Source organism: Alligator sinensis, unplaced genomic scaffold (assembly GCF_000455745.1).
Source record: "Alligator sinensis unplaced genomic scaffold, ASM45574v1 scaffold682_1, whole genome shotgun sequence".
Taxonomy (NCBI): Eukaryota; Metazoa; Chordata; order Crocodylia; family Alligatoridae; genus Alligator; species Alligator sinensis.
The window spans coordinates 1,835,167-1,848,545 of record NW_005842011.1 but is presented as its reverse complement, the minus strand read 5'-3'; the positions used below and the strand labels follow the sequence as shown (position 1 = coordinate 1,848,545).

The 13,379-nt window shown below is 43.2% G+C and overlaps 1 protein-coding gene across 2 annotated transcripts in view; it reads left to right on the top strand.

Moving 5' to 3' along the window:
* The first annotated feature begins 1,146 nt into the window (after positions 1 to 1,146).
* Positions 1,147 to 13,379, top strand: part of MAS1 (MAS1 proto-oncogene, G protein-coupled receptor) — a 15,811-nt gene continuing 3,578 nt past the window's right edge. The window contains exon 1 of one of the 2 annotated variants that reach the window (XM_006021927.3): positions 1,147 to 1,244. The gene's annotated coding sequence lies outside the window, so the exon portion shown is untranslated. Of the gene's footprint in view, positions 1,245 to 9,847; positions 9,927 to 13,379 lie in introns of those variants that run through there. The other variant, XM_025202012.1, reaches the window with a different exon arrangement.

Sequence of the window (13,379 nt, the reverse complement as noted above, 5' to 3'; positions counted from 1 at the left end):
ACTGCCATAAAGATTAGGGTACCTGGAGGGACCTGGAGATTTTCAGACTCCAGGCTATTTGGACACTGGCTATTCTTGCGACTCCTTTATGCTTTTTCTCATTTAATGGGAAAGAAATATTTTATTGCCTTTTTTGGAGATGTACATTTGGCATTTATTTTTGGTCTTGTAATTGCTGGACAGAAGATAAACTTATTAATCGAAAGCCTTGGAAAGCAATTAGAAATTGTTTTCTTTCAATCCAACATCCTTTCTTCTTGTAACTTTATTCTCACCCTCTTTTTGGGTTTGTTTGTTTCTCACATTAATCAGTAGCCCTTCCCACTTGGGGACTGGGTAATTTGCATGAAACATCTGAAGGAGAAGACAGAGCAAACTGTCTCCTTTTTTGGGTATGAATATTTGTTCCAGCACACACTAACATCTCCATGTAAAAACAGATTGATACTTGCAGCAAGAACAAGGAACTTCCTCAGGGGATTTCTCAGATAGCTTAGTTGCTCCTAATTCTGTTCAAATTTTGGAAGCAACAACTTCAGTTTTGCTTTAGCATTTCTTCTTTGTTACCAGTGGGAGTGGGTGGATAAGGATATTAGAGGAAGGTTCTGAATTCCCTACATTTATTTGTTTTCTTTTTCTCACGTTCCTTCTACCAATATCAATCATAGGACCATTTTATTCTTTTCTTTCTTAGATCCTAGAGTGATAACACATTCAAAAGTATAAGAGAAATTGGGAGGAAGGGACAGATGCTACGGATACAAAGGCAATCCAGTTATTTTGGTTTGAATTTGATGGTACTATTCTAAAATGAGATTTTTTTCCCCCTTTTTTTCTCAGTCCTTCCCAAACAGATTCCCTGCCCACTTAGTAGGTTTTTGCTTGGTTGTTTAAGATGTGCCTCTTTCTGTTGTAGAAACTCAGAACAACTTTTCATGTATTTCCCATAGTTGTCAACTCCCAAGCATTTTGCTGGATTTGTCACCAGACAGTGGTTGAGGCCATTTGAAGCCCTGCCTCTACCAATCAGTGTAAGATCCTCTGCCTAGCATATCTCTGACATTTTGCATAATGGGAAAACTGCATTCCTTTTTGGGGGAAGAGGGGATAGTTGTCAGAGTCACTATTTGCTGCCCCCTCTCCTAGTGAAGATGAACAGTTGGAGAAGCCCTCCTGAACGTATTTGGATGGATTGAATTCCTTCCATTGCCGCCTCTGAATGCTCTTACTTGGGAATGATCTTAGTAAGTTCAGCATTACATTTTAATTATTTTCCTTCTTTTTACTCAGTGGAGAGAAATATGTCAGTTTTCCACAAATGTCAACCAGGCACCTTCTTGCATAGTGCTCTCCTTTTGCACCAATCCTCTTTGCTTTTCTCTTTAGGTTTTCTTACATAAACTCACTGTTCTATTCTGAAGTTTTCATACTGCTTTCAGGTGCCCAGGGTATGAGCACCTACACTATGCTGTTACTTAGAGTAACCTTGAGTGGTTTTGTGAGACTTCTTCCCTCTTTAATAACTAAGACTTCATTCACATTCTCATTCCCGATACTTTTCTAGATGGTTTACTTGGTTACCACATACTACCTCATAGAAGGTAGTGTGGTCAGCATTCATGGGTTATGGAGACTAATGCCTTTGAAGAGATCTGACTGATAAAAGCTGAAACTTTCCAGGGTATTTCTTAAAGGTTTTTCTTACACCCTGTAAAAAGAACTGTTTTTGAACTCAAGGAAATTGGGGTTCATGAAAAGAAGCTTAATACTGGAGTGAGTAATGCCACTTACCTAATCATTGCACAGACTTAGCTCCAGAATGTACATTCTTCTTGTTGTGTTGTCTTTAGTGGGAGCTTAAGGAGGTAGATTAATTCACTTAATAGTATGTTAACTCTCTCCTGTGAGGCAAAAGGAATCAGAATGAAAGAAGAGCTTGTTTCAGGACTCAGTTGAATACCAGTCAAATGCAGAAAAGCTGGGTAACTAACTTGTACTGCAATCAATCCATGTTGGAATATATATTTACATAACATTCCAGGAATTTTCTCTTATGGTGCAGAGTGCTGGGCAGTGTTTATATACTTGGTTAAATAATATTAATGTAAAATGTTACAACAAAACAACAAATTGTTTGTCAGAAAATGTCTATTTATGGAACCCAAGCTTTCTCATGTGATTATATACAACAGTTTTGACAAAGATGGAATTTGGGTCCAACAGAGAGAGAAGACACATCTGTTTTTCCACTACAAGATAGCTAATAGCCTAGTGGCTAGGGAACAGGTATAGGATGGGGGAGACCAGTGTTCGTATTTCTGCTCTACCTGAGTTAAGTGGACACTTGAATCACAGTATGTCTTCCTCCTGGGTGAACAGCATAACCACCAGACTGTATAATCAGTTTTTCTGTCTCTGCTGTTAAAGCTGCTCCATTTTGAGTAAATAATTAAATATTCATTGGACCAGAAGCAAACAGATTATAGCACTATAGCCCAGTGGTTATGGTACTTCCCTAAGAAGGGACAGAACATGTTTCAAGTCCCTCATCTAAATTAAGGGCTTCAAGCTCATCTTTCACATCCCACAGGGGTGCTTTGGGGTCCACAGGAGTGGGACCCCAGAGTCCCACTGGGGTCTCTCCCTTTTTGTGCTTTTCACAAAACCTCTAAAAAGTCTTAGATTTGCCCTGATGTGGAATCTTGAAAACTTTTGGAGATCTTGAAAACTTCCACAGGTCAGGGAAACCATTTCCTGACCGATTCAAATTACTTTGTAGCTACAATGTGAAACTCTAATTTGTAAGTTTGCCATTAATACCTCTTAGGAATGAATCTCACTGAAGAACAAAGTTATTTGATTTCTTAATTTAGTGAGAGATACTACTGAGCAGAAATGTCATGGAGAAAGGACTTACAGTTATTTTTTTCAATGAAATCATATCATCATATATTTAAAAGCCTTGATATATACCTAAATTATATCATGTATATATTGAAAACTTTAAATATAGATCACACACACACACACGGAATATATTCTATTGACTTCAATGGGAGTTGAATGTACCTTTCTAAGAAAAGTTTCTGGCTCTAATAATAAAGATAAGACAAGAGTAATGCATTATCTCATTCTTTTATATTAATTTGCAATGTGACATGGTGGTTGAATTTCCATATCTCACCAGAACAACCATACAGCAAAGCTCACAATTTCTTCTAAATCCTTGGACTTCTCATTTTTTTTACCAATTGCTAAGAAAAAAATCTGTCTGCATGCCTTCCTCATTTCAGAAAATAAAGACAATGGCATATTTTCCTATTGCTCAGATGACACTAGCCATTGCCAGGCATTGGTTATATTCATATGGATCCTGAACTTCATTGTTTTCATTCCACTGATGTTTCTTTCCAGCTTGATCTTACTCATTAAGATCCACCATACCTCCCTAAGATCTTATTCGTCAAAACTCTATATAATCATCATGGCCACAGTCACCATATTCCTCATGTTTGCAATGTCCATGAGGATATTATATCTTCTGAATTATTACTATCGGTTATCTTTGCTCAATCAACTACATCTTGTCACCCTTTTCCTCTCCACTCTTAATAGAAGCATCAACCCCCACCCTCCCCCCATTTACTTCTTTGGAGGAAGCAGCAAGAAGAAGCAGTTCAAGCAAACCCTCAAGATGGTTCTGAATAGAGCCTTTACTGATGGGATGCAAACAAGAAGCCAGAAAAGTTGCCCATGCTTCAGATACAGCTGAAACAGTTCTCTAAAGTTTTGGAGTGAAACCCTTGGGACAAATAATTGGACCTTGAAGATGCAATGATTCACTGCATCTCTATACAATTTATGTGAAAATAAATACCGTTCTGCTTTAAAACAGAACAGGTGGTGAGATAATATTACTTTTACCTTCATTGGTTGAGCCTTGAAAAAGTATGGACAAAAAGGTAGATGTAAAATAAGTATTTATATATTTCTTTTAAATGTATTCAGCAAACTGACAGAGCACACACAGAAGTGGCTGTAGAGAGAAAAGTCTTCGGACAATGAAGGTACGGTAAACGGGGGCAGACATGCGTCAGTGGAAAAGATTATTGGTGAGTCAGTCTGAACAGTCCAAGAGAACCAAGGGTAGAAACCCAGACCACTTTACACGGGATCCAATTCAGACATATAGTTTATTTTCAATCATCAGTGTTCAGCAACTGTCAAAATGGCAAACAAAAAGTTAGGTATTATTAAGAAAGAAACTGTAAACAAAACAGAAAGTATAATTTTTCTACTTTATAGATCCATGGTGTGAGCACACCTTTAATAGTGTTCCCAAATTTGGTCCCCTGTGGCAGAGCACTGGTTGTGCCTGCCACTTCACAGGCCTGGAGCTGGCAGCTGCCAGGTGTCTGAGGGCAGCCATTTTGGATTCAGGGCTTCCCATATAAACAGGGCAGTTCTGCTGCTGGAGGCCAGGCAACAGCGCCGCCTGGCTGGAGGGCTGCCGGTATCATCTGGAGGTAAGGGAGGAGCTGTAGGGGATGGTCAAGAGGCTCCTGGTCCTGCGCATGACCTAAAACTGCACCCTGCTGGGAGTGGGTGGCCTGGTGGGGCTCTCAGTGGCATGGGAGCCCCCAGGAAATGCCAGGCCAGTTACCACCCCGGTGAAAGGCAGGTTGGGGTGCCTTAACCCTTGGCCCCCACAACTGGGTGGGTTACCCCTTGTTTGGAGGGCCTGGAGGGTGGACCCCCAGAGAGAGAGGCCATAGATTCAGGCCTGTCCAGACTTCCCCATGCTGGGGCCAGGACCAGAAGGGTCGAAGGACTAGGGGCCCACTGTGAGGGACACCCAAGAGCTGTATGCCTGGGGCTCCAACTGGCCTGGAGGTGGGCCAGGGCTAGAGGAGCCAAAGGTCCAGGGCAGACCACACCTGAAGGGGAGGCAGTTCAGGGAGTGATGCTGCCTAGTATGAAGGTGGATGAGACTGCCTGAGGAGAGGAATCCAGGTGGGGTTCAATCAGGAGGATTCTGGGGGCCAGATTGGGGGCCGGTGATTTGTGATAACACCTAGATGCCATCTGCAAGGCTTGGGCTGTGGTGTAGAGGAGGAATGGAGCCACAGATAGCTCCCCCTGGCATCGGGGCAGGAAATGGGCAGCCTCCCACTTAATTACATCTTTAACTAATTAATTAACAAGGTGTGGAAGGTGAGAATGCAGGCGGTTAGCCCAGAAACAGGTGGGCAGGCCACAGTTAAATCAGCCCCGAGAAGGCCCCCTGTTACATCCCCACACCTCTAAAAGTATATTGAAAAACTAGTGAAGCTACAGAGAAGGGCGACAAGGATGATTAGTGGTACAGAGGGGCTTCCATATGAAGAGACATTGAAGAGGCTAGGTCTGTTGAGTTTAGAGATGCTTGAGGGTGCCACATGATAAGGATTTACAAAACACTAAATTGTAAAGAGAAAGTAAGTTGGGATTTACAATATACTATCTCTCACAGTACAAGAACTAGGAGTCAGAAAATGAAACTTGTAGGAAATTTAACTAACAAAAGGAAGATCTTTTGTATGTAAATAAATTGTGCAACTTATTGCCACAAGATATTGTGGAAGCTGACAGTTTAGCTAGATTCAAAAAGGGATTAGACAAAACCTTGCAGGAAAAGTCATCAGTAGTTATTGAATGTGGGAGTTAGGGGTACAGCCTCTGAATTAGAACTTCCTTGACATTAAATGCTGGAGGCTGTAAGTGGGAGAGGAACAGGGGGGGAAATTCTGGTGTTACTCTGTTCACTCTCCCTGTCATCCACTCTGTCAGTGTGTGACACCGGCTACTGGGCAACATGGACCTATGGTCTCACCTAGTAAATGACAATTCTTATGTTCTTAAGTAAAACATTTAAGTATATGGTCTAGCCATAAGTAGGTGATGTCCATCTTGTTGATCTTTGAGTTTCTCTATGAAAACTGAGCGTCACTCCAGAACTTATTTTGTTGTATATGTATGTAGTTCCCTCTGACGTTAGCATTTCCCTGGCAAAGTTCCTGTGATAATTTTGTATCTGATATGCAGCTCTAGGTAAGAACATTATCACTCAGATTGCTTCATGACCTTTTACCCTGGCTATAAAGTAGGAAGTTAACTAACCAAAAAATGTGTGTGTTCTTGGAGGCTTAGTCACTCAAGGAGTTTAGTGAGAAATTCAATCGCAAAGCTATTTGGCTCTTTCCATGAAAATTTTGAATTGTCTCTATGCTTTTTCTATGTTTTATCAACAGGTTTTTAAAAATAATACGAAAGAAGAAAAATACAGGAGTAACTAATGATTAGGAGCCATGGGACTGGATCCCATCACCAATATAACAACTGTCAGCCTCTTTATGCAGATCACTGTACTGCAGATAAATACACTCTATGGTGTAGTACATCTTCCTGCAATCCATAGATTGCAGGCAGTTGGTTAAAAAGTAGAGAAAAGGTGAGGCAGACTTGTGGGAGCAAGTTCAGATCAATCCTACTCTGACAGACGCAAAAAGTTGTGCTCTTTAAACATGCTCCCCGGTCCTATGGTCCTTCCCTGGTGCCTCTACTCTTAATCCTCTAGATCTAATAAGAAATTGGGATGTTTTTTGTACAAGAGAAGAGGGCAGCTTCTGAGCCTAGTGACAATACGTGTTATGTATGAAGGGAAAGGATTCTGAGTGCAGGGTGTTCTGTGTGCCTACCATGAGATGGAGGAGAAATCTTTCTGACTCTGAGGCTGTTGGATGAGAAAGAAACCAGAGCTGTAGGTATGGTTCTGAGCAGTGAAGAGGTTGGGTAAGGAGAAAAGGGGTTCTCAGACTGGAGGGGAGGGGTAAGTGCCTTGGTGGAGGTTGGATCAGTGGGAGTTAATGGGACATGGGTGATCTAAACCAGGAGGCAGATGTGCTGGGTTGGTGAAGTTGTTTGTAATTAGGAAGGAAGGTATGGGTAATGGATGTGTAAATAGAGAGGTGAATGGACAGCTGGGAAGATGGTAGGATAAGACATAGATTGGAAGAAGAAAAAGTTGAGAATCAGAGAAGAAACAAGAGGTCACAGGGAAAATATTGTTCCCCCAACCCTGCCTTTCCCTTAAATATAAAGGGTACCACCTTTGCATTGGAAAAGAGAGAGAGGTTGGGAGTCGTGTATGATTTTTCTCACCAGACTCCCTTATAGCCCACCAAAATGCTTCCCTTGGACAACCCTGTTACAGATTCCCTGTTTTTTACTTTCTAGATGTATTCATCCTACAGGGGATAGTAGGCTTGTGGGGATAAGGAGAAGAGGGATTGAGAGACGAGTGCTACCATAGCCCTTCCACTGATCTTGGAGACTAATTGCCACTGAAAAAGCCATAGAAAAGGATGGGTCAAAGGACAGATCCAAGTAAACATGGATTTCTGCCCAAAGCCATTTGATTTGTGTTCCTGTCACACACAAGGTACAATACGTACAACACTGTTCCCTCCCTACTGACCACTGCCTCCTCTGCCATGCCATTTAGTGGCAAGGGCAGAAGCAGGATGAGTAAGAGAAATCACATTCAATAAGGTGCTGCTGTGATCTCTGCAGAGCGGGCTGGCCTTACCAAACAGCTTGTACTCCATATGTTCATGACCAGGAGTAGAAAATGCTTCACTATTATTTCACTCTCCTCTTTTGGACAGAGGCCTCCATGACGTGGGATTCCTATGAGACTTCTGGTTTGGCAGCCTGATCTCATCGGGTATGAGAAAGAGGCTTTCATGAAGCATGCTCCCTGAGCTTATCCTTAAGGCAGTGATTCTCAACTAGGGTGATGGGGAACCCTGAGCTACTGCAAGAATTTCTGAAGGGTGCTGGGAGATGTGAGGAGATAAGCAGATGTAGGAGATAAGTGCAAGCTCAGGCTCCTTCCTGCCTTGCCATTGCCCTGCCCCAACCGCTTGTCCCCTCTATACGGATACAAGCACTGCACTAAATAGATTACTTTTTGAACTGGGGTGCTGCTCTGTTTGCAAAAGTTATGGAGGGGTGACTTGAGTCAAGTGGGTGGTGCCTCAAATTTCTAAATAGGTTGCAAACCACTACTTTAAGGTGGCTACTACTTTATCCTCTTCCTTCTTTACCAAATCCCTCTTCAAGCACCATCTCTTCCCTGGCACACCTCCCTCTGCCTCCTACCCCCGCCTCCCCAAAATAATCTGCCAGCAAACAATGGCTAGGCTCAAGGCAGGGATTTTGGAGGAAGGGAGCAATTCATATAGATGTACATAAAAGTTCATAAGAGTTGTGTATAAACATTGCTGTCTCCTTCCTCCCACACTTTGGCAAACATTTGTCTGCTAATTTTGTAAGCTCTGAAGGGACTGGGTCAACTTTTGAGTCTTTTTAATGCCCAAATCAATGGGGTACTGAACTTAGCTGGGGTCTTTCAGTTGCTAATGGAATAGAAGTAACAATTGATGCAGTAACAATTTAACTTTTCTTCTGTTTCACAGTTACAATTTACAGGACAGAGATATCTTAACTTCCATCAGAGATAAAAATCCAGAAGCATGATCAACACAGAACAGCTAGTGGCTGGAAATGTAGTAATTTGAGCTGTGGAGGAAATGTAGATAAAAACGAATATCTTAAGTAATTTCATCATTAATGCCTTGTCTTATGTTCACTGTGCAGACCAACTGTAGTGAAAGGGAATAGGTAAGCAATTTATTTACCAATTTATATGTGGAGGAAAGTACAATATATCCTCCTGTACAGCAAGGATCTGCTTCTGCACTGTCTCACAACTTTTGCAATTGCTTGCATTTGTGCCATGAGAGCTCATAATGTTGCCAGTCTGAATTAGTAGTTCTTTGCATAGGAACAGGTGACTGTAGGAAGGATGGTTATGTGGACAAGGCACTGGACTGTGACCATAGGGGGGCGGTGAGAGGGGCAAACCACCCCAGGTGCCGCCTAGCTGGGACGGGGCACAGAATGGAGTCACGAGGGGGGTGCTAGGACAGGGGGAGGGTGGATTCTGCTGCTATTTGCACTTCTGGGCAAACCTGGGGGGGCATGTGTTCCCCACATCTGTGCATGGGGAAAAGACAGTCTGCCACTGCTGGCTTGCCCTGGGTACCAAACTTCCTTGCTACAGCACTGGACTCAGATTCAGTTTCTGTATAGCCTTGCTTGGGCAGCTAATTTTTCTGTGCCTCTGTTACCTAAACATAAAATGGAGATAATATTATTTCTTTTCTCTCCTTCTCCATGCGCCTTGTCTACTTGGATTTTAAACTCTTTAGGACAGAACATGTCTCTTAGTTTGTATGGAGTGTCTGGCACAGCAGGGCTCCAGTCTAGGTTGTGCTTTTAAGACACGGGAATAATCTTCTGATATAACGGCTCCTTTATCAAGTGTCAGCTTTATTTGGTACTACTGAATAGAGGTTTATCATGTAAAAGTATGATCGGGAATATAGGACATGACTGGGATCAACCTTTGATTCATTGAGTCTAATCTCTTGCTGTCCCTTTCATAGACTGATCAAACTCCAGTTTAAAACTAGTTAAGTTTCCTGCCTTGTCTGCTCCTGTTAGAAGGCTATTCAGGGTTCCTGATCTTCCAAGGGATGCATACTTTCTTCTAATTTTAAATCTAAATATATCTTTGGGCAGTTCTTACCTATTGTTCTTATTCCAACATTGTCTTTTAGCTCAGATAGCTCTTCTCCTTCCCTTGTGTTTGCCCTGATATGTTGTATTTATAGAAAACAATTACTGTCAGCTTTTTTATTTTTTGCTAAGCTAAACAAGTCAAACTCATTTCCCTTAAAACAGGTTCTTCCTTACTCTGGTTATTCCAGTAATCCTTCTCTGCACCTGTTCTAGCTTGAGTTCATCTTTTCTGAACACAGGTGAGTGGAATTGTACACTATTCCACATGAGGTCTTCCCAGGACTTTGTACAATGGCAACAGTATTCCTTATTTCTACTGGAAGTACCATCCCACACATATTCTACAGTTGGGTATACTTTTTTCATAGCTGTGTCACACTGGTGGCTCATAGCCACCCTGTTATCAATGAATACAGGTAGAGGAATAGAGGAGCAGCAAGCTTTCTGTTCCTCTGTTTTCAACTGAGGAGCTGCCTACTTACAGCAGAAATTCTTGTTGTTAGCCCCTAAATGTATGGCCTTGCATTCTGTACTATTGAATATCATCCCATTTCTGTTACAGGATAGACGAGGAAGATGGGAGAGATGCACAGAGCTAGGAGTGAAAAAGATGGAATGGGACAGTTTAGAAGGAATGGGAGAGAAGGGAGAGAAACTTGTAAAAGACTCTGCCCACTAGGGACACTCCCCTCCAGAGCTTGGTATAGCATCCACATTTCCCAAATCTCATTGTTCTTCCTCTGTCAGCAAGTATCTGAAATCCACTGGCCAAGTGTGTGTGTGATCCCTATGTATGGCCGGTCCATGTATAGAGGATGATGGCTTATTAGTTCTAAGTAGTAGCAGAGGTCCATGTGGTAGATCAAAAAGTTCCATCCTCATTGAGTGTCAATATGGTGTCATATCATTAAATTTTTGTTTTTTCAGTTTATTTTTTTATAAACCTAGAAAATTGCATGGAATAAATTATGTTAAATGAATTTTATTTAAAATGCTGCACTCAGAAGTTAGGAAATACTAGAATTAAGGCTGCTGGTGTAATCTTAACACTGCCCCCTTGTGTGTATGTATTATAATGTAGTCTGCAATTACATTATTAGTAGTAGTAGTAGTATTAGTATTGGCATTATCATGTCCTACTCAGAAAGGCTCAGAGTAGCTTACAGGCAATCCGTAAGATACAAAACAGCAACAGACTCCCCAATGACACCCCCAAACTTCAGAAGTCTATGCTACCATACCCACTCCAGCTTCCCTTCCTATCACCAAGGAGAACAAACCTTCCAGCCCATCCCAACTGTGCTTCCCAACTTTTCTAACCTCCATTCACTTCAAGTATAGAAAACTTCTTCTGACTCTTCTCACCCAGAGGAGATCCCTCCCCCCTCTCCCAATGCCTCTCCCAAGCTCACACTCCTCTCTCCAGTGGGTCTGTGGCTATATACATAACTCTTCCACCTTCTCCCACCAAACACAACATTACATTTGGAAGAACCATAACAGGGAAATAACATGAAGACCCTCCACCCCATCAAGGGGCAGCACCAAAGGCATCACTTTCAGTAGTGTCTGCCTAGGCACCCACCGCAGTGAGGTCTGCTGACTCTGGAGGCCCTGAAGCTGGCTGGGTCCTTCTCCCTCATAGTCATAGTGATAGCAGTTGCCATGAAGGTGGAGGAGCAGAGATAAAAGGTCAGGCAGGTAGAGTAGTAGTGATGGAGATAGAAGAGCAGAACTATGAATTTATGGAAGTACAAGAGCAAGCTTAGGAAGATATGGAAGTGGAGTACTCAGCTTGGCTGAAGCAGCTCTGGAACTCCCCTCGCCCCTGAGATGGCAGAGATAGTGGTAGTGGTAGGTGGGGGGAAGTGAGGGAGGGGATGTGACTGAGCAGGAGGGCAAGGGGGAAAATTTTCACCTGCTTTGGGGACTTAAAAAAAAGTCCCCCACTACTGCTACCCAATGTGCGGTCTGCCCACCCTGGTGCGGGGTGGAGGGGGAAGGAGGCTGTGAGCAGGAATTGCAGCCACCCCTACAGTGCCAGTAGCTGTGCCTGCATTTCCCTTGGTAAAATCTTGGAACATTTGTAGATGACACTTTAAAGTGGGTTTAAAGTGGGTTAAATGCCTTTTGCCTTTAATGACATTGCTGTATGACATTCGGCATTGTAATGTGTCTTAAATGACTTTGGGATGCAGCAAATGACTTTGGGGCGCTGCAAAGTAAAACACCTCTGAGGAGTTTTAGTTTCCTACCCTACAGCCATGGAGGGAAGCACTGGGTTCCATGTGGCTCAGGAGCTGTGCAGGCAGCCCATGCAGGCAGCCTGGCAGCAGCCTGAGAAGGCAGACTCCACAGAAGGGGAAAAAAAAAAGCGGTGAGCCTGATCTTTTTTTTTTCCCCTGGAGCCTGCCTGCCTGTCTGAGCTGCGTGGGGGCCTGGTGCTTCCTTCCATGGCTGCAGTGCCCCCCAGGACTGCCTGAACTGGTTGCCAGTGGGTGGGTGCTGCCTAGAGGAGGGGGGGCTCCCACTGCTGTGGAGGGAAGCACCAACACCACTTCTCTCTGCAACTTGGGGACTGCTCTACCCACCAGCAGCTCACTATCCCCTCCCTGCCACTGGAGAGGCAGGGAAGGATTGGGCTCCGACACAAGTGTACACAACATGGGGGTTTACTTTGACCTAAACTGACACGGTGTTTTTAAAAAACCACCACTTCAATTTAGGGAGAATAAAATCCCTGTGTTGTGTACAAGTTCCCATAGGTCCCAAAGCATGAGAGTCTATACCTAATGTAATCAGCTTCCTCCCTCCTGGTCACTTGAATCTAGTCTCATTGCCTCTCTGTTGCAGAGCTCCTCTGCAATCTCTTCATGTTGGGTATAGGAATTTGACCTTTTCTCCACCATGTCTGGGCCAGGAGAACATCTAAGGCTCACCACCATGTAGCCAGAATGCTGAAGAACTTCTTATTAAAAGATTTCAAAGTGTTTTCCAGCTTCACATGCCATGGTATCTGCTTTGTATATACCTCTCCATCTCCACTGGCCCGGTACCAATCTGGTCTTCTCCTCTGTCTCTGGCAGGCCCTTGGTCCCTTCCTCTAGTGGTGCAAGCAGACTCTGATCTCACCTATCCTCAGAGTCTAGCCCTTGACCGTCCCTTTTTGCCCTGAACCCACACCTTACATAAACGCATTTTGCTTTTTCCGCAAGACCCTTGCCTCATTTCATGCAGAGGATGAATCTATTTTATGAACAAGTCAGGGTTGTAAAATAAAGAGGACAACTGTCTATAAGCCTCTGCCTAACTTGTTGTAGAAGTTGGACTGTGTGTATTGAATTAAACAGGGGCTTGCTGGAAGAGAAGGGTAGTGTTGTGGTTATAGCAGTTGAGTGCTGTCATCGGGAATTGTTGGATTCCAATTCTTGCCTCTAGAACAGAGTCCTTGTATGATGCTGAGCAAGTCATGAACACCAAACTAGGTGGTCACTAATTACGTGTTTTTTCTGAATGTCCAAGTGGACCAACCACCTTTTGCCCAGTAACCTGCTGGTTACAGCACTTGCCTAGCAATTGGAAGAGCTGAGTTCTAGGTCCACTTCACCCTGTTGGAATCTATACCTTCTGCCTCTCTGGAGAATGGCTGAGACACCAGGCCCTGGGCTAGGATAGGCTAAGAATAATTCTCT